Source organism: Alligator sinensis, unplaced genomic scaffold, assembly GCF_000455745.1.
Source record: "Alligator sinensis unplaced genomic scaffold, ASM45574v1 scaffold93_2, whole genome shotgun sequence".
Taxonomy (NCBI): Eukaryota; Metazoa; Chordata; order Crocodylia; family Alligatoridae; genus Alligator; species Alligator sinensis.
Genome location: NW_005841854.1, coordinates 4467156 through 4490677, shown reverse-complemented (window position 1 = coordinate 4490677; position 23522 = coordinate 4467156). Strand labels below are relative to the sequence as shown.

Genomic DNA, 23522 nt, shown 5'->3' with positions numbered 1-23522 from the left:
TTTGGGTTGTTCTCCCGCCCTGGCGGGGGGTCGGGCTAGAAGATCTATTAGGTCCCTTCCGACCCTGTAACTATGAAACTATGAAAAGAATAATTGACAAATGACAAGATTGCTCCATAAGGAATGTGTACACATGTATACACTCTCAGAACTGGAAAACAATTGAATTATTAATGTAAGGGATTTCTGCTTCTAAAATGTTTCCCAATATATTTTTTCTTTTCTTCTTTTCCATAATGTCATTATCAAATGTCTCTGAAATTTGATTTTCAGTGTGCATAGTTAGTAACTGATACTGAACATGCTCTGAATAAATTTACTGATAATCTTTGTCCATTTTGCTATCAACTATTACCACTTACATTCTTGATTATCGTTAGTTGTTAGGGACATTACTATTCCTATTTCAGATTATTTCAAGTGCTAGAAATGAAACAAGTATTTCAATACTATAACTGCAGTTGTGAGCTAAATGAAAAGGCACCCTTCAAGAACATGAGGCCCTGTTCAGTTTGATCTGAAATATAATTATCACTTCAAACTATGAACTGGTATAAATTGAATATGTACACTTAGATTTAAAATAGAAGGTTTGCTCCTAGGAGAAGCACTAGCAGTTGGGGGCTGTGCTATAGGAACATGCCTACGGCATCTGTTTCTGTAAGTAAATTGTCTAGAGAGGTTTGGAGGAAGCAGATTATATATTCTCCCTTGTACAGTATACTTTTCATCTATTGGTGAAGGATACCATAAGCTTACCTCACTTATGTGTCTGTTACCAACCAGTAGAAGACATGTGGAAAATGGAGGAAATCTCTCAATATCCCCAACCTTAGGCTTGGTTAGGTTTGGGCATGTTTCCTAATATAACTGGTTAGAAGTTGTTTTATTCCTTCAGAAAAAAAAGTCAATGAAAAAAAAATGTGTGTGTTATACATCTCCATATATATATATATATATATATATATAACCATTACACCAGGAGCCAGTTTAACAAAGAGTTTCCTTTATTCATGTCAACAGAATCCAAACAGACACAAGCCTCCTTTTTCAGTGCTCTTAAACTCTGCATGTATCTGGCTATATGTATATGTCTCTGGCCGTCTCTGACTATATGTACAGTGACATCCAGGAGGGGAGTGACAGCCTCACCATTAAAGATATACAGTCCTCACAGGTACCCACGTGTATTTCTTCAGGACATAGCTAGCCACCCATTCAAGATGAGGGACAACTCTGTCCTACAATAAGGAGAAATAGAAAATTAATATTTAAAATAACCTAAAATATAGACCTTACAGTGATAAAAAGAAAAACATTATATAATATATTAAATGCTCATTTAAGTATTCATGAGCAAAAAGAGACTTTTGCATAAACCACTAAACTTTGGGAAAACAAGATAAAAACATTTTAAAAAATTATGGAAAGAGAGCTTTTTAAATAAAAAAAATGAAAAGTACACATAGATGACTTCTCAAATATGTGTTAGTACAATTTAATTGGGAGAATTTCTCTTAGCAAATCTATCCTAGTCTGATGCAATTAAGATTCACTACTGATACAGTATTATAGTGTGCATATTATATATTTATATATATGAAAATTCACTTGTGTGCCTCCATGATACCTTATCATGGAGGTCCATTTTCAGTACTGGTAGGTATGTACCATATTGCTGATTGTGACACTGATAACTTACTTATGTTCACTACGGTCAAACTGAACCCCCCCCCCTGCCAAAAAAAAAATCTTCTGCTCTAAGTATCAGTGTTTGCTATGCATTAACATCACCAATACATCTGATCCTCAGAAGAATACCTTGCAGTTTATGGAGGGTCTGGGGGAGGCTCATTCAGAGCTGCTTTTGTACAAGACTGAAGAAGAATAGTGGGGAAGCCACAAAAAATGGTTGATGTTACTGCTGATTCTGTATTTGGCAAACATATGACAGGAAAATGGGATTGGTTTGAGGAAACGCACGTGAATGATTCTATTTATCAATGTATCAATATTTATCAATGCTACATCACAAGAAGAATGCTTCTGATGGAATTCAGAAGGAACTGAGGAAAGTAAGGAAAGTAATCTCAAGCTGCTGTGCCAATGATTATTAGCTGTGAGAGGCAGCATCTACACGAGACACTGACTGCACAGTTGTTACTGCACAATCATTTAGTACTTGTATAAACAAGGCAATGCTACTGTGCAGTAGTATTGGGTAACTGGCACTGCACAGTCAGCATCTTGTGTAGATGCAGCCACTGTGTAAGAAAATTCAATCTGAGTTTGATGGTGGAAACATTAGATGCATATACAATAGAATCAAGAAGGCATAGTCCAAGTCCAACTAAAAATAAGTTAACTCCATTAAAGATAGCATCAGGAAAAGGCATAGCAGATTGAAAGCAGCAGGTGGAAAGATGGGTAGAATACTATCTTGAACTCTATTCAAGAAAAAGTGATGTCACAGAATACAGTCCTTAGATTTACTGAGATTCTGTCTTTGAAGAGCTTGATGATATTCGAACCATTGAGGACCTAAGTAAGGCCACTGGCAAGTCTGTCGCCCCCCCCCCCCCCCCCCGAAAAGATGGCATTCCCACAGAAGAGGTCAAGTGTGAGAAACCTGTGCTTCTATCCCACCTATGCAAGTTTTACTCACTGCTGAATAGTAGGGACACAAGATATGCAAGATGCTAGTATAGTCACTCTGTACAAGTCACAACCACTGCAACTACAACAACTATTATGGCATTTCACTATTAAACATTGTTGGAAAGAGCATTGCTTGGTGGTGTTCAGAAGACTTCAGATCCTTCCTGACCGTCTTTACCCTGAGTTACAGTGCCACTTCAGAGCTGGAGGTCTACCATAGATATGATCTTCTCAGTCCAATAAATCCAATAATAATATAGGGAATAAAGCAGGCCCCTCTGTATCACTTTCGTATCACCTGGCTTTTAACCTTGTCAGCAGAAAAGGCCTCTTCAGACTACTGGAAAAGATTTGCTGGCCACCAGAACTCCTCAGTAAAATCTGGTCTTTTCATCATTTAATGCAGCGAACAGTCAGCTATGATGGATCACTGTCTGAGCCTTTTGAGAGTCAAAGTGAAGTCAAGCAGGATTGTGTCTGTTCCCTGACCCTGTTTGGGATTTTATTTTCTCATACAGTTTTGTTGCCAAAGGAATGTATCTATATACATGTTCAGATGGAAAATTATTTAATCTCACATGCTTTAAAGCAAAGACTAAATTGTAAACAGTTTTGATTCATGAGCTGCTCTTCACTGATGATGCACTGATAGTTTATGCAGCAAGTGACCTTTGACGCCTTATCAGTTGTTTTGCTCATGCCTGCCAAAGCCAGAACATTGATTCACCACCTGCAATCACAATGATTGAAAACATATTGGATGTTGTAAGTAAATTTATGTACCTGGGCTCCATTATAACCAAAAACCTTGTCACTTGAGGCTGAACAGAATACCCATATTAGCAAAGCATCATGAGCATGCTGAGCAAATTAATGAAGAAAAACAGCAAACTGAATATTAAGACCAAGGTCACAGTATATCATGCTTGTGTCATCAACATTTGTTTGTATAGAAAATCCTGGATCACATACTGTACTCAAGAAACAGCTTTCACTTATGTTGTCATTGCCACATTCTAGGAATTTCCTGGTGGGACAAAGTTGCCCATGCTGAGGTTTTGTAACATAGCAACATTCTGAGCATTCACACCCTTCTCAGTCAATGTTGACTTGATGGCTTGGTCATACACAGAGAATAGATGATCCATATACCTAGGGACCTACTGAATTCATGGTGGAAGCGGACTGCATGGCAGCTCCTTTAATTTTGCAGGTTCCCCCATGTGTGCCCCCTGCTGATTGGTGGAGGGGCCCTGCCATTCACTTCTGATTGGCAGGGAAGTGAAAACCATGGTTTTAAGTATGGCACCACTTTTGCTTCCCCACTGGTCTGCACCAAGCAGTAAGGCTACCGGGGCTCCTCAGCCAATTAGCCACAGGAGGGGGTGCATGGGTGAACCTGCAAGATTAAAAGAGATGCTGCACATCCCACTTCCACTGTGAATTTAGGAGGTCCCTACTTATACCCAAGCATCTCATGCATGGAGAACTCTTTACAAGAGGAAGACAACATGGGCGTCCCTATCTCCATTTCAAAGATGTTTGCAAGAGAGATATGAAGGCAATGAGCATTGAGACAAATGACTGAGAGAAGAACGCTGAGGAGTGAAGCTCTTGGAAACAGTCTGTTAATCATGGACTGAAGTTTTTAAAGGAAAAAAGAGCCCAATATGCAGAAGAAAGAAGAAACTTTAGGAACAAACCCACACCACATTTAGGACTTGCATATGAACTTCACATGTGATAAGTGTGGAAGGGACTGTCACTCAAGAATTGGGCTGTAAAGTCACACTCACAGGGTGCATCTATGTGGGTCAATGTAAGGTGCGTTAGCCATTTTAAAAATGCATTAAGAGTGCAAGTCTACATGTGTGCGGCCTTAATTCACCGTAAAAATGGTGATTTTAGGCTATTTGTACCTAAATTTGATACCTGCAGAAGCAGGTATCAAATTTAGACATGAATAAGGCTAAGGCGTCTCAATGCACATGTAGACATGCTAAAGCACTTTAATGTTGTGTATGTTGATGGACTTGGGCCTAACTTTAGTTGTTACACATTCATACCGTCTTTAGAATATGAATCAAAATTGAAGACATTATTGTATAAATTGCCATAGAAATATTTTACAGCTGGTCTTCATGTTTAAAAATAGCATTTCCTATAACTCATTAAACAACTATTTTTGGAAGCTGAAAAAAATTCAAAAGACTACTTCAGATTCAGACCTGAGATAATGGGTTCAGCTCTTTTCCCGTCAATGTTTTTATACACTTCCTGATTGATCTGACTGACCCCTTTTCTGCTTTTTTCTGTTGCCTAGAAATATATTTTCACACAAAAGGAAAGGTTGTTAAAATGAACCTTTAGGTTTGCCTGGGTAGAAAATCTTCAGTTTCCACTTGTTCGTGCAAAGTATTTTTAGATTTAGATCCCTTAGGCTTAAACTTGGCCAAAATCCTGATTAGGCTAAAATACCACTGACTTCACCAGGGCTGGGATTTTATCTACATTATTTTGCTCCAATTTTCACTTTTAAACAACCCCAAGAACAACCCCCCCCAAAAAAAATGTTCGGGAAAAATGTCCCAAGTTGACTGATTTCAGACAAAATCCTAAGATAATGCCTTCTAGCTTCAAATGGTTTTCACCTAAGATAGTCACTTGGATATCTGTTCACAAAACTTGAACCTCAGCTGAGGTTTCGTAAAAATATGGCTTTTCTCATGGCATGTCATTTTTTCCAGTTTCAGTCAAAACAAAAATGTACGAATGCGGGCTTAAAACAACAAGAAGGGGGGGTTAAAAAAAACAACCCCCGGGGGGGGGGGGGGAGTTATCTAAAAATGTTTTCATTTACTGTTTGACTTTGAGTCAAAAGTTCAGTTTAATTCTTACTTTATCTGGAAATCCTTTACACGCACACACCCCCCCACCCCCACTTGGTTCCTCCAATCATTAAGCCTGTTTTAGCTGAGATGCCTGTTATGGTCTTATGTTCACTGACTGTGATTTAGATTTGTAGAGTCTGTAGATTTAAAGAAGTTTGGAACCAATCTTCTGCTACATCAGATATTGCACAGAAAGTGCTATCACAAACATTTAGATGACAAGGTTGCTTGAGATGATAGACACAAAAGAGATAGGTTACTAACTGAACAAACAAACAAAACTTTAATCTGTTCTTATTTTTTTCAATATTTCAGTGATTTGCCTTAGCCATTTCAAAGGCAGGTTAAAATATTCCACCATGTGAATCTGTAAAAGACTGTATGAATGTATCAACACAAACATATATTTTACAAATATCTATCATTTTTATAGTTCCTATGTGCTCCTCTTCCATTGTTTTGTTTTGCATCTTACTTTATAATTTCATAGTTTCATAGCTGGTAGGGTCGGCAGGGACCTGAGCAGATCATCAAATCCGACTCCCTGCCATGGCAGGAAACACTGCTGGGATCAAATGACCCCGGCTAGGTGATTGTCTAGCCTCCCTTTGAAGACCCCCAGGGTAGGGGCGAGTACTACTTCCCTTGGAAGTTGGTTCCAGATCCTAGCCGCCCTGACTGTGAAGTAGTGATTCCTGATGTGTAGCCTGAACCTACTCTCAATCAACTTGTGTCTGTTATTTGTCATTACTCCCTGTAGTGCTCAGGGGAACAAGGCCTCTTCCATTCCCCACTGGTCCCCCCTAGTAAGTTTATAGACAGCCACCAGAACCCCTATCAGCCTTCTCTTGTGAATGCTGAACAGGTTCAGGTCCCATAGTCTCCGCTCGTAGGGCCTGCCCTGCTGCCCCCTGATCATGTGGGTGGTCCTCCTCTGGACCCTCTCCATGCTGTCCACATCCCTCCTGAAGTGCGGCACCCAGAACTGGATGCATACTCCAAGTGCGGCCTGACCGATGTCACATAGAGGGGGAAGATCACCTCCTTGGACCTGCTCATGAGGCATCTGTGGATGCATGACAAGGTGCGGTTAGCCTTACTGACCGCGTCCTCACATTGGCAGCCCATGTTCATCTAGGAATCAATAATGACTCCAAGATCCCTTTCTGTCTCTGTGCTGACAAGAAGGGAGTTCCCCAGCCTATAGGTATGCTGCTGGTTCTCCCTAGGTGCACTACCCTGCACTTGTCAGTATTGAATCCCATCTTATTCTCATCTGCCCACCCCTGTAACCTGTCCAATTGTGTCTAGTTGTAGCCTGTCCCTCCCTTCTAGGTGTATCCACTTCTCCCCACATCTTAGTGTTGTCTGCGAATTTGAACAAGGTGCTTTTCACCCCCTTGTCCAAGTCACTAATAAAGATGTTAAACAGTGCGGGCCTGAGGACTGAGCCCTGGGGGACTCCACTGCCCACAACCTTCCACGTCAAAAATGACTCATCCATCACCACTGTTTGGGTGTGGCCCTCTAACCAATTTGTGACCCATCTGACTGTGCAGGCATCAATGCCACAGTCACCTAGTTTTTTTTAATGAGAATGATGTGACAGACAGTGTCAAAGGCCTTCCTAAAGTCTAGAAAGACTACTTCCACCACGACACCTATGTCCAAGGATTTTGTGACCTGATCGTAAAAGGCAACCAGGTTGGTCTCACAGGACCTGCCCCTAATGTACCCATGTTGGTTGCCCCTGAGCATAATCTCCCCTGCTGGTCCCTTGCAGATGTGCTCCTGCATAATTTTCTCAAAGAGCTTCCCCAGGATCGAGGTAAGACTAACAGGCCTATAGTTTCCTGGATCCTCCTTCCTTCCTTTCTTGAAAAATGAGGACCACATTGGCCTTTTTCCAGTCCTCTGGCAATGAATTTATTATAATGAGCATTAAATAAAAGATTAAAAAAAAAAAATATAACATTGCTTTGTGACAGGCAGGAAACGCATTCCTAGAATGGTTCACTGGATACAGTGCTGCCTCAGACTCAGGAAATGTATTAAGAATTTCTTGCACTACTCCAATTCTTTCTGAGAGTCACTAAAATTTCACATCTGAAAATAGGGATCTTACAGCAGTGGAGGAGTTGCTTCTTTTGAATGCCCTCCAGGATGTTTTATTGGATTCAAGTCTTTTGATCTCCAAGACCACATCTACACAAGCATGGACATTTGGTTCCCCAGGGACAGCTAGTAGTGGGACACCTTATGCCACCACTAGTAGTCTCCAGGGAACGCCTGTGCCACGCACCCTCTGGTGGATGACAGGTTATCTAGGTGTGGGGGGGGGAGCTGAGGCCAGCACTGGGATGGCCCCAGCAGCCTTACTTGGGGTCCTGGGGGCCTCTCAGGGCTGCAGCAGTGGCAATCATGCTGCTCTGGCCACACAGGTTTCCACTTTGAGCAGCGCGTGCTGCTCCTGTCTGCACCACTACTTTTTTTTGTGTGTGCTGGTTTTTTTGGCCCCTGGATATCCAAGAATCAAACCCCCCACTGTGCTGATCCCTTGCACCATGGAGAACAGCTGAATGTGTGGTATGTGGTGCCACAGATGTGTCTGCGGCACCACATACTGCACAGCTGCACTTGTCCAGATGTGGCCCAAGTTCAGTCACTATATCTGGCTTTTCAGGTACACTCCTAAAATACAGAATCCAATTTTTGCACACTTTTTTGCGATATGAGACCTTGCTTGTCAATGCATTCTAAGCACCAAGATTAATGCTCATCCTCCAACTACTATAACCCTCTCCAGTGTCTCACCAAAGCTTTGGACTTTCTGGATTTCTAATTTATTCTTTAGCTTCTCATGTAGACGCAACCAAATACTATGATAACATATTTTTCCATTGTGATCTGAGGTTTCAAAAGTTGAAAACTGTTCAATAAATGAGTTAAGGGATGGCACAAAGAGAGTAGATGACTTCCTATTTAGGGAAGTAAATACTGTTGCATAGAACTGGATTTTGCCTCTGCCCATGCTACAAAATTCCTACAGAAGACACTTACGCTTTTCACAAATTATGGTTACTTAGGGCTTGCATAAAATGAAAGAAGATACTTTAAAATGGCTACCTTATGGTAGCTCCTTGTGTGGATGCTTCTACTTTCCTTTAAGATCCCTTTTTTAGCCTTTCAATACATCCAATTCCACAGCAAACTATATTAGACCTTATAATGGTACTCTTCTTAAGGAATAATGTCATATCTTCAAGGTAAACTTAATGTATAGTAAGTATTTTAAAATTATATATATATAATGTATCTACAGTATATAATCCATATTCACATAAAATAAACACTTCATCTTCTACTGAAGATCCAAGCTGTCTAAAATTTCAGTAATGCCCACAGGTTTGATTTTAGTTCAGACCCATCTCTCTGTGGCTGTGTCTACACATGCAGGCATGTGCAGTTTCTGGCACCCCAAACCTCAAGTGGTGGGCATTAAACTGTGAGTGGTGCTGCTAATTCACAGGATGGGGGAAAAATTTTGCTAATGGGATTTCTGGTAGCAAAAAAAAATAAAATAAATAAAATCCTGGAAGAAAAACAGGGCAAAACATGCCAAAATGATGTGCACCAGAATAAATGTAGAGACAGCCGGGGGGGAAGTGAACTAGCTTAGGGTTGCCTGCTCTCCTGTCTCCACATGCTGTGGAGCCCCACACTAAGGCACATCTACGTATGTGCATTTACTGTGTAGTAACCACAATTACTGTGTAGTACAGGCATGCGTTTATACATGCATGTCACACTATGCAGTAAAATACACTAATTGGGCATAAATTTGATTCCTAACTGCTTACTTACTGCACAGTAACACAGGTGTAGAAACCTTGTTGTGCAGTAACACTGTGTGTGTGGACTGACTTGGGACTAACTTTAGTCCAAAGTCAGTCCACACATGTGCTTTAATGCCGGCACACGTAGATGCTGGCCTATTCCTGTTTACTGAGCTGTAACATACTGCATAGTAAATTTAAGCACATGCAGGCACACCCAGTGTGTCTTGAGACAGGGGAGCAGGTATCCCTGTGATGGCTGGTCTCCTGTCTCCACTTGCTGCTGGGAAGAGCTGGGCATGGTCAGTTTGCCCACAGCAGCACTATGTGTCCCACAACAAAGCATATGTTCAGTAGCATTTGCTATGGCACAAAGTAGAAGCACACATGTGTGCCACTACTATTTGTGCTTCTGCAAGTGTTTGCCCCTGATTGTCTGGATGTGGCTAGTGGGCAGAAAAACAGATGTTGCCTGGTTTCCATTTCCTTTTCTTATTCATTGAAGATAAGTAACTCAGGTGAGCGTACGAGAAAGAAACTGAATTATGAGATTTCTCTTTCCTCTAGGGATGGGGTTCTTTTCAATTAGCAAAAGGTATGGTATCTTGTATTAATCATCTACTAATACCTGATTCTTCCACCATACTTAAAACTGTTATAAAAGTCAAAGTGCTAGCATTTTTGTTTTATTATGTATTGCAGTAAGAAGGTGGCTTTCATCTTCAGAAAGAAAAAAGAAAATCAGAATACTCAGTTTGTTTATGCCTTACTTTTGCAACAACAAAGCATCTGATTTGTAGTCAAGATTGTGGATTTTGGCTTTATTGTTCAGTAGAGTTTCAAGGCCAAAGAACATCTTGTTTCTGAAACTCATTCCAGTGAACATTAGTCATTTAGAGGTGAGTGCTTTCAGCTTTGAGCAGCTTAAATGAGATTGTTCTGCCTTTCTGTCTTGAGGTTTAAATGCTATCTCTGTGAAATGCTTTGCATAGTACTCCTCAATTGTGCTTCATTAAGAAGAGCCAAAATAATATTGTGAGCTGGCAAACAAAGAAGAGGTAGAAGAGATCACATTTCTATGTAAATTTCTATATATTAGGTTAATATAAGGGCATAATAAATTCCTGAAAAACCCACTTAAGCTTCCTTAAATTTGTCTCAACCATGCTTCCCTTGTGTTGTCACCAAATTCTTCTATTGCTTCTTTTTTTCTGTAAAGTTATTTATTTATCCCTTAAAACAGATTGACTGTGACCTTTTTTTCAATACCCCTATTTGCTAACATGGTGTGATGTCCAGGTTCTTTGTCATTAGGGACAGATAAGCATGCTGTTTTCTTTTTAGTAGTCAAACTGTTGGAAAGGGGAACCGGTTTACATAAGAGCCAACCTCAAATATTCCCCACAACCTCAGCTGAACTAGAATCCACCCTTTCCATGGATGCAGTGACTTACAATTCATAGAGTCAAAGATTCTTAGAAGTTTGGGTTGGAAGGGACCTTAGTAGATCATCTAGTCCAACCCCCTGCCCTGGACAGGAAAGAACACTGGGGTTATATGACCCCAAATATACAGTACTTATTGTTCTATTCAAATTAGTTCTACTTTAATGTCAGCCCATGCATATATATATATTTTAGATTTGTTCTCCAAGACATTATAGACCAGATTAAAAAAAAAAAAAGACTTAGGCACCAAAGTCCAAAAATGTATTGTTCCCAATGCCTACTCTATTGCCATCTAAATGTCATGAGTTGCTTACCTTATGAGTTGTAGGGTTCCACAGCTATAGAATTGCACACCTGTGTGTCTCCACATCTACCTGAGCCCCTGTAGCATAAGTGGGAGTGGGGGAAGGGAGTGAATGGGGCACCAGCCCCAGGTATTGACTTGGAGGGGGCACTGGAATAGTATGCCTACTCCCTTATCCCATCACTGTAGCAGCTACATCAGGAGCAGCTATATCATTTTAAAACACAGTTGGAGAAGGAGGAAATGGTGCCCCTCTTATATAGGTCAAATACTTACCCAGGAAATGGGAAACAGGAAATTAATTCCAGTACCTGCCAGGGAAGATTTAACCCCACACCTCCCACTATTCCAGATCATAGGTTGCTGGGGATGCTGGGTGGAAGAGACAGTAATTAGTCATTTGATAAATATAGGAGCACTCTATTTGTTGTAGCAGGAGCAGCCCTAGGATGCTTGGCAGTAGGAGTCAGGCAGGAACAGCTCCAAGCTGCACTGCTGCCCCATTGTAGGAGCCAGATGTGGAGACACAGAAACAGCAGTAGGGGATCTTTGCATCCCTGGGGCAGGTCAGACTGACCACCCTCCTTTCTCCTCCTCATACTCCACTCCCTGGCACTAAGTGCTTCCCGCCCTCTGTTTTGCAAGCTGGGGGGTGGGGGGAGCACTTAGTGCCAGGGAGTGGGATATGAGGGGCAGATAGGAGGGGGAGAGGGGGGAATTGCTCAAGGTACAAAACTTGTTTCTTATACTTCCACTGCACCTTGGCACTGTTGAATAGTTTATGCCTATCATAGAATTATAGGGAAGGAGGGCTGGAAGGGACCTCCAGAAGTCATTTAGTCCATCTCCCTGCTTGAAGTAGGATCAGCCATGTCCAAAAATCTCATATAAACCATGGTCTAACCTATTCCAAAAAACACACAAATAAACCCTGTCACACAAATATAATGCGTATTGCCCGAAAACAACAGTTCCCTAACCTGATACAGGTAAAGCAGGGGGACCATGGTGGTCAATGTCCTGCTGCTGCAAAGGTTATTAAAATATGTTTGAGAAATGGAAGGAAGAGGGCCATGCTCCCATGACAGAGGAAGGCAACACCCTCTGCCTCCAAGTCTTTATCAGTGTATGAGATAAAATTCCTTCCTGACCCCAAATGTGGTAATCAGTATGAACCTTAGCAGAGGGGCAAGCAGGGAACCTCTTAATCTCAGGCACATCCCAGTCAAAATCCCCATCCTTGGCTGCAGCCAACATCCAATGCTTCTGAAAAAGCTGACACCCTCCCCCTCTGAGCAGCAGAGGGGGTAAAAATGTCTTCCTGGTGGCTTGAGACAACCTGATTAAGATTTAAAAAATAGACATTCCTCTACCTAAATTTTCTGAATGATCTGATCTAGTAGGTGTTCTTAGAGCATTCCTAAAGTACACATATGAGTAGGCTCCATAAAAAACAGAAATGTGGACATGATATCATTTTAAAACACAGTTGGAGAAGGAGGTGATGCTGCCCATCCTTAATATAGGTTAGAATACTTAGGAAATGGAAAACTTGGATTTAATTCTTTTTTCTGTCGGGGAGGCATTAACCCCACACCTCTCACTATTCTAGTTCATAGGCTATAGGACGTGGTCTCATGCTCCTTTTTGTTTTTTCTAGCTCAATGAATAATAAACTATATTATGCACAGCAATATAGCCTCAACATAAAGGATGAAAGTTGTTCTCACACAGACCAACCTATAGCCTGATGGTTAGGGCAATCTCCTAGCGGGTATACGTGGTTTTGGATGCCTTCAGACAGAGGGAGATACTGAATCTGTTTTTTTCACTTCTTGGTGAAATGCTGTAACCACCTGGCTACATAAAAAGGAGGGAGGAGCACTATCATCTCCTCTGCTTTCCATCTTTCCATTTGTTTTTCATTTGTCTTTTTTACAAAAAAAAGAGATCTACATTCATTTCGTTTGAAAGGACGGTCATTAGTACCTGCTGTGGACTGTGAATGCCAGTTGGACAGAGATACTTCACTGTGTGAGGCAACTGTAACAAACCCCTGCAGTGTTAGGCACAGTCACAACAGCCAGTGGGGGATTCACTTAATATCAAGCGTCTTAGGGGTTAGGGTCATAGGCCAACAGGAAAGGACAAATACAGGTAAATAGGCATTGACAGTATAACAACATAGAAGGTGAGCAAACAGGTAGTGGTCAGTACTGCTGGAGTATATACATTCAGCACATAGAGTCCCACGCCCAACTCTGGGGATGTTCCCAAGAACCATCCTTTAGTCCAGAGTTGCTCTGTGCAGGTCTGTAGGTCAGGGATCAGTTGTGCAGTTGGTCTGTGGTTCATCTGTGCTGTGCAGAAGTTTCTCTCCCCTTCAGTCCAGCTCACAGCAGCACCACCATTACCCTCAGGACTCCTTGCCTAATGCTTAGTTCAGGCCACACTGTCTGGTATCGCTTTAAGTGGGGATGATGTTGCCCTTCTTCAGGAAACTCCTTAGTATCGAGTTCTTTCCACTGTGTCAGTTGTTTGATGTCAGCATCTTTCTGTTGTTTTTCCTGCCAGTCTGTCAGCCTGCTGGCTTCCCCCACATCTGGGGCTGGTTCACTCCTGGCTGCCCCTGTAGTTGGTAGTAGTTGTAGCTTCACTGTGGCTGCTCCAGGGTCTCCTTCCATTGTGATGGGCCCACAGAACAAAATATTGGCATTTCATGGCTGTCCCTTGGGGTGATGTCCTGCCTAGTGGTTGGATGCTTCTGGCTGCTCCTGTGCTTTGCTCTTGGCTAACTCTGCCATTGATAGTGGCTGTATCCCCACTACCTCACCCTCCAGTTGACTCTCCACCGAGTGAGGCCTATGGGACAACTCATCAGCATTCTGGTGCTGCTGCCCTTGGCAATGCACTATCTGGTAGTCGAACTCAGCTAGCTGTTCTAGCCACCTGGCCAGTTGTCCTCCAGGTTGTTGAAAATTGTGCAGCCACTGGAGAGAACTATGGTCTGTTCTCAGTGAGCAGCGCCTTGCCAAGAGGAAGTGTTGGATGTGCTTCATAAATGCCACAATGGAAAGCAATTTCTTTCTGGTTACTGTATATTAGCATTCAGCGTTGTTTAAGGTTCAGCTGGCATAGGCTATTAATCTTTCTTGGCCTTCTTCAACTTGTGACAACAGCTACAATGCCCACATCACTTGCATCAGTATCCAACATGAAGGGTTACTGAGGGTCAGAGTATACTAGAATAGGGGATGACATCAATCTTTGCTTGAGCTCCTGGAAGGCATCTTGGCATTCTCTTGTCCAAATGAACTTTGCCTTATTAGAGAGTTTATGCAAGGGGCTTGCAATGGTAGCAAAACCTGCCACAAATCTCCTGTAGTAGGAGGCTAAACTCAAAAAGCTGTGCAATTCTTTCACATTTTGAGGTGCTGGCCAAGTCTTTATGGTCTCCACCTTCCCTGGGTCTGGGCCTATCCCCTCTGTGGAGATCACATGTCCCAGAAAATTCACTTCCCTACAGAACAGCTGACACTTGGTAGGCTTAATTTTTAGATTGGCCTCTCTCAGACTCTTGAGTATGGCTTTCAGTTTCTGCAGGTGCTCCTGAAATGTTTGTCCTATTACGGTGATATCGTCCAGGTAGACCAAGCAGGATGTCCCTTGTAAATCTGCTAATACTATATTCATCAGTCTCTGAAATGTACCGGGAGCATTGCACAACCCAAAGGGCATAACGTTAAACTCAGAAAGTCCTCTGGGTGCACTTCCACCTGCCAGTACCCACTATCCAGGTCAAGAGTAAAGAACTATCAGGCTCTGGCCAGGAGATCCAGCGTAACATCAATCTGAGGCAAGGGGTAGGCATCCTTAACAGTAAAGTCATTTAATTTGTAGTAATCTACTCAAACCCACACATCACCACCTTTCTTCCTCATCAGTACTACAGGGGCAGCCCATGGGCTGGCAGAGGGCCTGATGATGCCCCTTTCCTTCATCTCTTGTAGTTGCTGGTCCAATTATTGCTGGAAATGAATGGGTACAATTCGGGGCCCCTACTTGATGGGTCTGGCATTGACTGTGTCAATTCAGTACTTTGTTAAGCCTGTCTGGCCCAGATCATGGTCTCCCAGGCTGAATATGCTGGCGTACTCCAGTAGGACCTCTTGCACTGCCCCTACTTGCCCTGGTTCCAGGCCATAATGGCTTAGCTTGAACTTGTGTATCAATCATCCTGCAGTCCACTGGTGGTTCTCACACAGCTCTCCAAGGTGGTGGTTTTAGATCGCACTCAGTGCTCTGACCCGAGCAAGTGACCCAAGTCCCAGGGTCTCCTTGCATGACAGCTACACCAGTTTCAAATGTCCCAATGACGGTACCCTGATATGCACCCTGAGGTTCTGCTGACATATTGGCTATGCATACTGGAATTTTCCCCAGTGGCTCTTACCCATTGCAGTTCCCACCAGGAGTCCCAATTCCTTGTTAGGATTAGGTTCAAACACTCCATCCTCATCCTTCACCATTTCTTCAATCTGCCTGTGATCATCATTTCACTTCTAGGAGGTACTGTTCGACTTATAAGATGGGAAACTCCCTTCTTGAGAGCACGGAGGCAGAAAGGGATCTTGGAGTCATCGTTGACTCCAAGATGAACATGGGCCGACAATGCGAGGTCACGGTTGGCAGGGCAAACTGGACCCTATCGTGTATCCACAGGTGCATCTCAAGTAGGGCCAAGGAGGTGATCCTCCCCCTCTATGCAACACTGGTCAGGCTGCAGCTGGAGTACTGTGTCCAGTTCTGGGCACCCCACTTCAAGAGGGATGTGGACAACATTGAGAGGGTCCAGAGGAGGGCCACCCGCATGATCCGGGGCCTGCAGGGCAGACCCTACAATGAGAGGCTACAGGACCTGAACCTATTCAGCCTCCACAAGAGAAGGCTGACGTGGGACCTGGTGACCGTCTATAAACTCACTAGGGGGGACCAGAAGGGTTTGGGGGAGACCTTGTTTCTCCTAGCACCCCCCGGGATAACAAGGAATAACGGCCACAAGTTGTTGGAGAGTAGGTTTAGATTAGACATCCATAAGAACTACTTCACAGTTAGGGCGGCTAGGATCTGGAACCAACTTCCAAGGGAAGTGGTGCTGGCTCCTACCCTGGGGGTCTTTAAGAAGTGGCTCGATGTCTACCTGGATGGGGTTACTTGAGCCCAGTTTCCCTCCTGCCCAGGCAGGGGGTTGGACTTGAATATCTACAAGGTCCCTTCCGACCCTACTTCTATGATTCTATAACTCTCTTCCACTACCACTTCACATACTTCAGTCTGACTATCTGTCGTGTACAGGGGAAAATGTCACCCTAGCAAGGAACAAGAACAGTCAGCCAAGTTTATGGTGACCTGGAATTGTTTTAGGAAGTCAGTTCCCAACAAGTTGTCTTGCCTGGCATCTTTCAATACAAGAAACGTGCATGGAAGCTGCAGGTCTTGGAAGCAAATGGTCATACCCCACTCCCCCAGGATTGGAAGTATTTCCTTATTGGCTGCCTTGACTACTAGGCTACAGGGTCATAGGTCCCTTTTTGTTCTGGTTGTAGCTTGTGCCCATACTCAATGATGTACAAAGGATACCCGGGCACTTGAATATAGGAGAAATTGGCAAGGAACCTCTCCTAGCTTTCCTTCCAGGTAATACCCCAAACCAGTGGACCCAATGACTACCAGATCCTCCTGTGGACCTCGGGGTGTATCAGCATTGGATGGGCCCTTCTCCACTGCCTGCCTCAGTTTCCCTGCCTGGGACACCACCTTCTCTCTGGACAGTTCCTCCAGAAATGGCCTTGGCCAGCACCCACCAGCAGTCTGTTGTAACCCCAGCCATCATAGCCCAGGAAAGCCACACTGCCGTGTCTGTTTGGGCCCCAACTTTCCAGAGCTTGGTGGATTTTGTCCGTTCCAGCCTTAAATTGCTGCATAATCTCCATCATTGCTTACAGGAAAGACAGTTCCGGGGTTAGGGTGTGCACTGCTGGCTTATCTTCTTTAGTATGTACATGTACTCTGACCTCATTGCCTTTGGGATTTAGGCCCTCTATCCTCTCTGCCAGCTCCAAGTCAGTGGCAAGGTGTATGGCTTCCTCCATCCTCTGGGGTCTTCCCAGCCAAAGCTAAGCCTTTGCCTCCCCACTGCAGGCATGTTGGATGACAGAAAGGATGAAGGGTGTCCTCACACAGACAAACTTTTTCCTGATGGTTAGGGCAATTTCTTAGCAGGTATACATAGTTTTGGATGCCCTCAGCCAGAGGAAGATACTGAATTTGTTTCTTTCACTTCTCTGGGACATTCTGTAACCACCTGGCTACATAAAAAGGAGGGAGGGGCACTATCATCTCCTCTGCTTCCCATCTTTCCATTTGTTTTTATTTTATTTTATTTTTAAAAAGAGATCTACATTCATTTCATTTGAAAGAATGGTCAGTGGTACCTGCTGTGGACTGTGTATACCAGTTAGAGATACCTCACTGTGTGAGGCAACTAAACCATCAGAAAGAGGTCAGATTTAATATTCACCCCTATTCTCAATCTTTCTTTTGATAGCTCTGGGCAGCTGCACACTGATTGTGCTTTTTGTGGCTTTGTGACAATCTGAACTAGTAAGCATGCTGGAGGCACTTGGAGATATCAATTCTCACCCACAGCCTAGACAAGGATCTGGATTCCATGCAGAGAGCCAGGAAACTAAAAATGTAGTGATACAGTTTGTTTGGGCACCTAAATCCTTTATTAGATGCAGCTCTCCTGAATTTCTGCCGGAAGCTGAAGTGGGAGAACATCAGAGACAGAGAGGCTTGGTAATGAAACTGACTGGAAGCATGAGCCCCTCTCTACTATTCTGCTTAATAGTTGTGCAAAAGCTCTATTTAATGACATGTGATGCAGAAATTGAATTAATGGCTACTGACACCCTTTAAAACAGAGTACTGTCTTTACAGCTCTGGTAAAAAAAGTGTGACACAAAGAGAGGTTACTGCTTTTAAGCACTTAATAATCTTACTCATCTGGAAAGACCATATAGTTAACAACATGATACAGTTAACAGCATGTTAAGCATTCACATTGAAAAAGGATCTCTGAAAGTTATTAATCCATTTTAGGTAATGGCTTTAATATTTTGTGGCTTACCCAGAACAGTCTTAGTTTCACTCATGCCTAATTTCAATACCAATTTATTTCTATTGAGCCATAATTCCAAATTAAAGCATGCTTCAGTAAACCTATAGTACCAACCAAGCCATGTTTGTTTTTGTCTACCATCAGCTGAGATGTAATAGTATGATCCAGTAAGTATGTTGTTCAGAAGTCACTCATGAGCCTAAAAAAAGAAACTCTAATTATACTTTCAACATTTCTAACTTTTTCTCTATTACGTGAACTGCTTGGAGAAATAAATTTATTTCCCTTGCTTTTGCATGAACCTGCCAAGCCTACTTCATCCTTCTTGTATCCACACACAAAAATGCATAAAAATATTTTTTTTTAGTCAGTTTAAACTGTGATCAATTCTTCTTTAGCTGCTAAGAGACTACGCAACATAACTTTCCTCCATTTTGATGCAATACCCTTTATATTAGAAAGCTATCCTGCACAATACACAGAAATTCTGAGGACATTATAGTATTAGCAACATGAGACTTAGAATAAAAAGGACTGGAATGGACCTTCAGAGGTAACCTAGTCCAACCCCTCTACCAGAGACAGGATCATCCCTATGCAAACCATCTAGTAAAAATCCATGATCTAACCTATTACCAAATCTATACAATCAACCCTGACAACCACAAGGCATAACAGCCTAACCTGCCACAGTAAGACAGGGGGACAATGGTGACCAATGTCCTCCTGATGCTGTAAAAATAGACTCAAGAGATCCAAATAGAGGGCCACATCCCACACTACAAAGGAAAGCAAACCCCCCCACTGTCCATACCAATCTGACCACGAGGAAAAATTTCTTTCTTCCAAATATGGTGATTGGTTTTACCCTGAGTGAAGGAGCAAGACCCTGTAAGCCAGAAAGCTCTGGGTTTAAGTATCAGTAGGAGCACTGGCACACACCAGCCATAATCCCCAGCCTTAGCTGCACGCAATACCCAAATTCTTCTGAGGAAGGTGAACCTCCCACCAACACAAGTAGCAACAGGAAGGGGGAAAATTCCTTCCTGGCTCCATGCAGCAACCAGAAAATCCCAGAAGCATGGGATACCCATAGTAGAACACAGGCATAGCCATGGGCAGATCCAGTGTTTTGGAAAGAGGAATGACTGTGGAAGCAAAGACCTGAACTGATGGGGGAGCTGCACAATTAAGGGCAGTGGGTGGATTATAAAATCATAGAATCATAGAACATGAGGGTTGGAAGGGACCTCAGGAAGTCATGTAGTCCAACCCCCTGCTCAAAGCAGGATCACAGAATTATAGCTCCACCCCAACTATATCATCCCAGACAAGGCTTTGTGTACCTGGGTATTAAAAACCTCCAAAGATGAAGATTCCACCACCTCTCTGGGTAACCTGTTCCAGTACCTTACTAACCTTCTTGTGAGAAAGTTTTTCCTAATATCTAACCTAAACTTCCCTTGCTGCGACCATTGCTCCTTGTTCTGTCATCTGCCACTACTGAGAACAGTCCAGCCCCATCCTCCTTTGAATCACCCTTCAGGCTATTATTAAAATCCCCTCTCGGTCTTCTCTTCTTCACACTAAATAAGCCTAGTTATCTCAGGCGCTCAGAAGTTATGCACCCCAGACCTCTAATCATTTCCGTTACCCTCTGATGGACTCTCTCCAATTTGCCCTCATCCATTCTACAGTGGGGGGCCCAAAACTGGACATAGTACCCTAGATATGGCCTCACCAGTGCTGAATAGAGGGGAAAAATCACTTCCCTTGATCTGCTGGCAACCAATGAAGCCCAGTAGGTTGTTAGCTTTCTAGGCAACAAGGGCACATTGTTGGTTTATATTCAACTTATTGTTCACTGTAACCCCAAGGTCCTTTTTTACAGAACAGCTGCCTAGACAGTTAGTTCCCAGCCATGGACTGCCAAACTACTGCCCACCCCCAGTACAACACTCACTGTAGGAAGTTCTCTGAAAAAACACTATACTGCACTCACAGAAACTCCCCTCTCCCCTCCCTCCCCAACAGCAGAGCCCATCCCCATTCCCTTCCCAAAACAGAACCCCTTCACTACCCATCCCACCCACCACCAGTAAAATACACTCTTCCCCATGTGAAATGTTTACAATGTTGTGCTTGCTTGCATGTGTGCCTTCCTGGCGTAGGGAGCCATGGAATGGGGGCACCTAGGGGGTGGAGCCTGAGGACAGGCAACCAGCTCCCTGGCGTCTGGCCATTGGGTGCACATGCTGCAGTGAGCCCAGTGAGCAGGGGGCTCACCCAGGGGTGACAGCAGCTGCTGGTGTCCCAGTGTGCTCATCTCCCCCTCTGGCAGCCAGTGGCCATGGCCAGCAGGACCATTTCTGAGAATAAGATGTTTGGTACCAGGGGGCAGTGGGGGTCATGCATGCACAGGTGCCCACAGACCATGGTAAGTCAGCCAGGCAGTCCCAGGCCCAGGCAGCCACTGGTCAAGCTCTCTGTCTCTGCTTGCTCCCCAGGGTCCCACAAGCTGCTGGGTGTTGCCTGCAGGGAGCCTACCTCTTCTGCCCCATTCCCAGGATGGAACAGGCCATACTCCTGGGAGCACCTGCTGCTGTGGATCCAGACTCACTCCCCCTACTTCTCCTCCTGCAGGCCATCCTGTCTCCTGTGTTGCCGCCAAGCCCACAGCACCTGGGCTAAGGGGGAATGGGGCTCCCAGACAACTGGGACACAGAGCTGCTGGTGCCCCCACCCTCCCTACAGGGGGTCTCTCTGGGGAGATGCCCTAGTGCCCCCATCCATGGGGCCAGCTCCCTCCTTTACTGGCTTTGAGCCCCAACATGTCCCTGCTGCAAGTGTCCCAGGTGCAGTGTGAGGAGCTATTTGTGAGAACTGAGGGGTGCCAGACCCACTATTCCCTGCTTCTGATGATGGCCATTCTGCCCCAGATGCTTCTGCACAGCTGGCATGGGACCCTGAGCTTTGATGATGTGGCAGGCAAGCCTACACCACGCCACAACCTCTGCTGCCATTTGGAGGGCTACCTGTGGCTATGCTACATGTCCCTGCCCCCCACAGCTGAGAAGGATATTGCTGCCAGCATTGTTGCCTTCCTTGGCATGTGAGACCTATGTCTACCTAGCTGTGGTGGCACAGGCTGCTCAGTAAAGTTTTGCACTGTCTCCCACCTTCCTGCATGCTATTAGGGGCTACAGGAGCATGGGCAGGCCAGGAAGAGAGGCAGGGAAAGGCTTCAGGGCACAGACAGGGCAGGGCCATGGGTAGGGGCTGGGGTGTGGAGGGCCCTCACCCCAGTGTGGGGCTTACCATGTGGATAGGGCTGGCATGCTCAGCAGTTAGGGTCAGTCCATGTTGGTGGTGACAACATGCAGCTCCCGGCAGCGTCCTGGATCAGAGGGGAGCAGCATACAGATGACTGAGCAGGGGCCACCTCTGAGGAGGAGCTGGTGCTGCTGGCAGCCAGCAGTGACATGGCTGGCCTGGCCTCATGGCCGGTGCTGGGGCCACAGAGCTCGTGAGGCAGGCACTGACCTGCTGGATGATGCTGGGGGTGGGGAGCTTGGTGGGACAGACTGCTGGCAGCGTGAGGGGCCCTCCCTCAGTGACACATCACCGTGGGTGGTAGGTCATAGGGGATGCTCAGGCAGCTGCCTGTGCTGCAGTACACAGCACAGCTGTGACCAGGGTCCCTGGGAATAAGGATGACATCCAGTTGGCACATAAATGGTATGGACCTGAGGGCAGTCCCTGACCAATATTTGTGGTTGATCATGGTGACCCATTGTGCCTGCAAGTCCTTGACCTTTATGCAGCGCTGGTACACCAACTGGCCATGCCCATGCTCCCGTGTATGGCCTGACAGGCCCTCATAAACATGTGCATTGCAGTGCCTGCCCCATGTGAACTGCCTGAGCACCTCAGCCTCACCCCACAGCACCATGAGAACTGCAGTCTTATCCAGTGACCAGCTGGGGTCCCAGGAGGTGGCATGTAGTATCGGAGAGGATGCCAGTGTGGCACTACAATAGTTTACTGGGCCTCTGTGCAGCTGTCCCAGTGCCACTGGGCCTGGGCAGCTACCTGCAGCACACAGCATAGGGGCATGGTGCAGGACTGCCAGCCATTAAGTGAGACAGTGCCAGGCAGCAGCTGCAGGGTCTGGGTAGGCTTCTGGGAGTCACCTGTCTATTTGTGCTACCCAAATACTGTGGGCCCTAAGGCCCATCCAACTAACTAGTGACTCCTACAGTGTGGGGCCAATGAATGAATAACACAACACAATTCTTGGACAACTAAGGCAAAAACAAGGTGGGTGTGTCATGTGGGTCAAAGGGTCAAAATGTGAAAATAAGTGTGCCTGAGGGGGACAGCGAACAGAGCCCCCTGGGCTGCACTCACTGGTCCTCAAAGGCATCCAAGGAGCCAGTGGAAGCCACCCAGGGGTACTCTGCCCAGAAAGATGCATGGATGAGTGACAGGAAAGTGGCCCCACAGTCCCCAGGCACCTTCCTGGCCAGAGCCTCCTTCCTAGATGACTAGTACATGAACAGGGCCCACTTGGCCAGGGCCAAGAGGAGGTTGACCAGGAGGTCCCAGGACTTGGTGGGGCCATGGATGGTGTGCCCAAAAATAAAAAGGTGGGGGGGTGAAGTTCAACCAGAACCTCAGGAGGAGGTTTTGGAGGTGGAGGTGGAGAGGCTGCAGTCTGGTGCACTTGAGTGTCATGTGCGCTAGGGTCTCCCTCTACCCACAGAAGGGGCAGGAGACCAGGGTGTCTATGAAGCTTACCACATACACACCCATGGTGATGGCTCCATGGAGGAGCTTCCAGTTGAGGTCCCCCATGCCTATGGGATGAGTGTGGAGTACAGGCTCAACCACTGAGGTGCCCCAGCTATGCCCTCACTGAGCAGGACCTGCTGGCCTCACCAACCTGCTCCAGCCCCTCAGTCCCCACTATTGGGGGAGGGGACTGGGAGAGGATGGTGCCCCATGCCCAGCCTTGATCTGCTTCTCGTCTGGCCCCATTCCCCCCTGATCCCCCTTCCCCCCTGTCAAATTGGGTCCGGATTCATTTCCCCCCACACCTGCAAGAAGCAGCACTGCTGGCCTTGCCTCCCCGCTATAGCCCTGCTGGGGGATAGCAGGGACAGCAGTGCTATGAAAGCAGGGACTGAGGGGCGGGAAGGG

The 23522-nt window shown here is 45.1% G+C and overlaps 1 long non-coding RNA gene across 3 annotated transcripts in view; it reads right to left on the bottom strand.

Moving 5' to 3' along the window:
* LOC112551666 overlaps positions 1-23522 on the bottom strand; it is a 304599-nt gene that overhangs the window by 22245 nt on the left and 258832 nt on the right. For 2 of the 3 annotated variants that reach the window (XR_003095964.1, XR_003095966.1), the window contains one exon: positions 1016-1241. The exons of the other annotated variant lie outside the window; for it this stretch is intronic. This is a non-coding gene — a long non-coding RNA (uncharacterized LOC112551666). Of the gene's footprint in view, positions 1-1015; positions 1242-23522 lie in introns of those variants that run through there. 3 annotated transcript variants of the gene reach the window in all.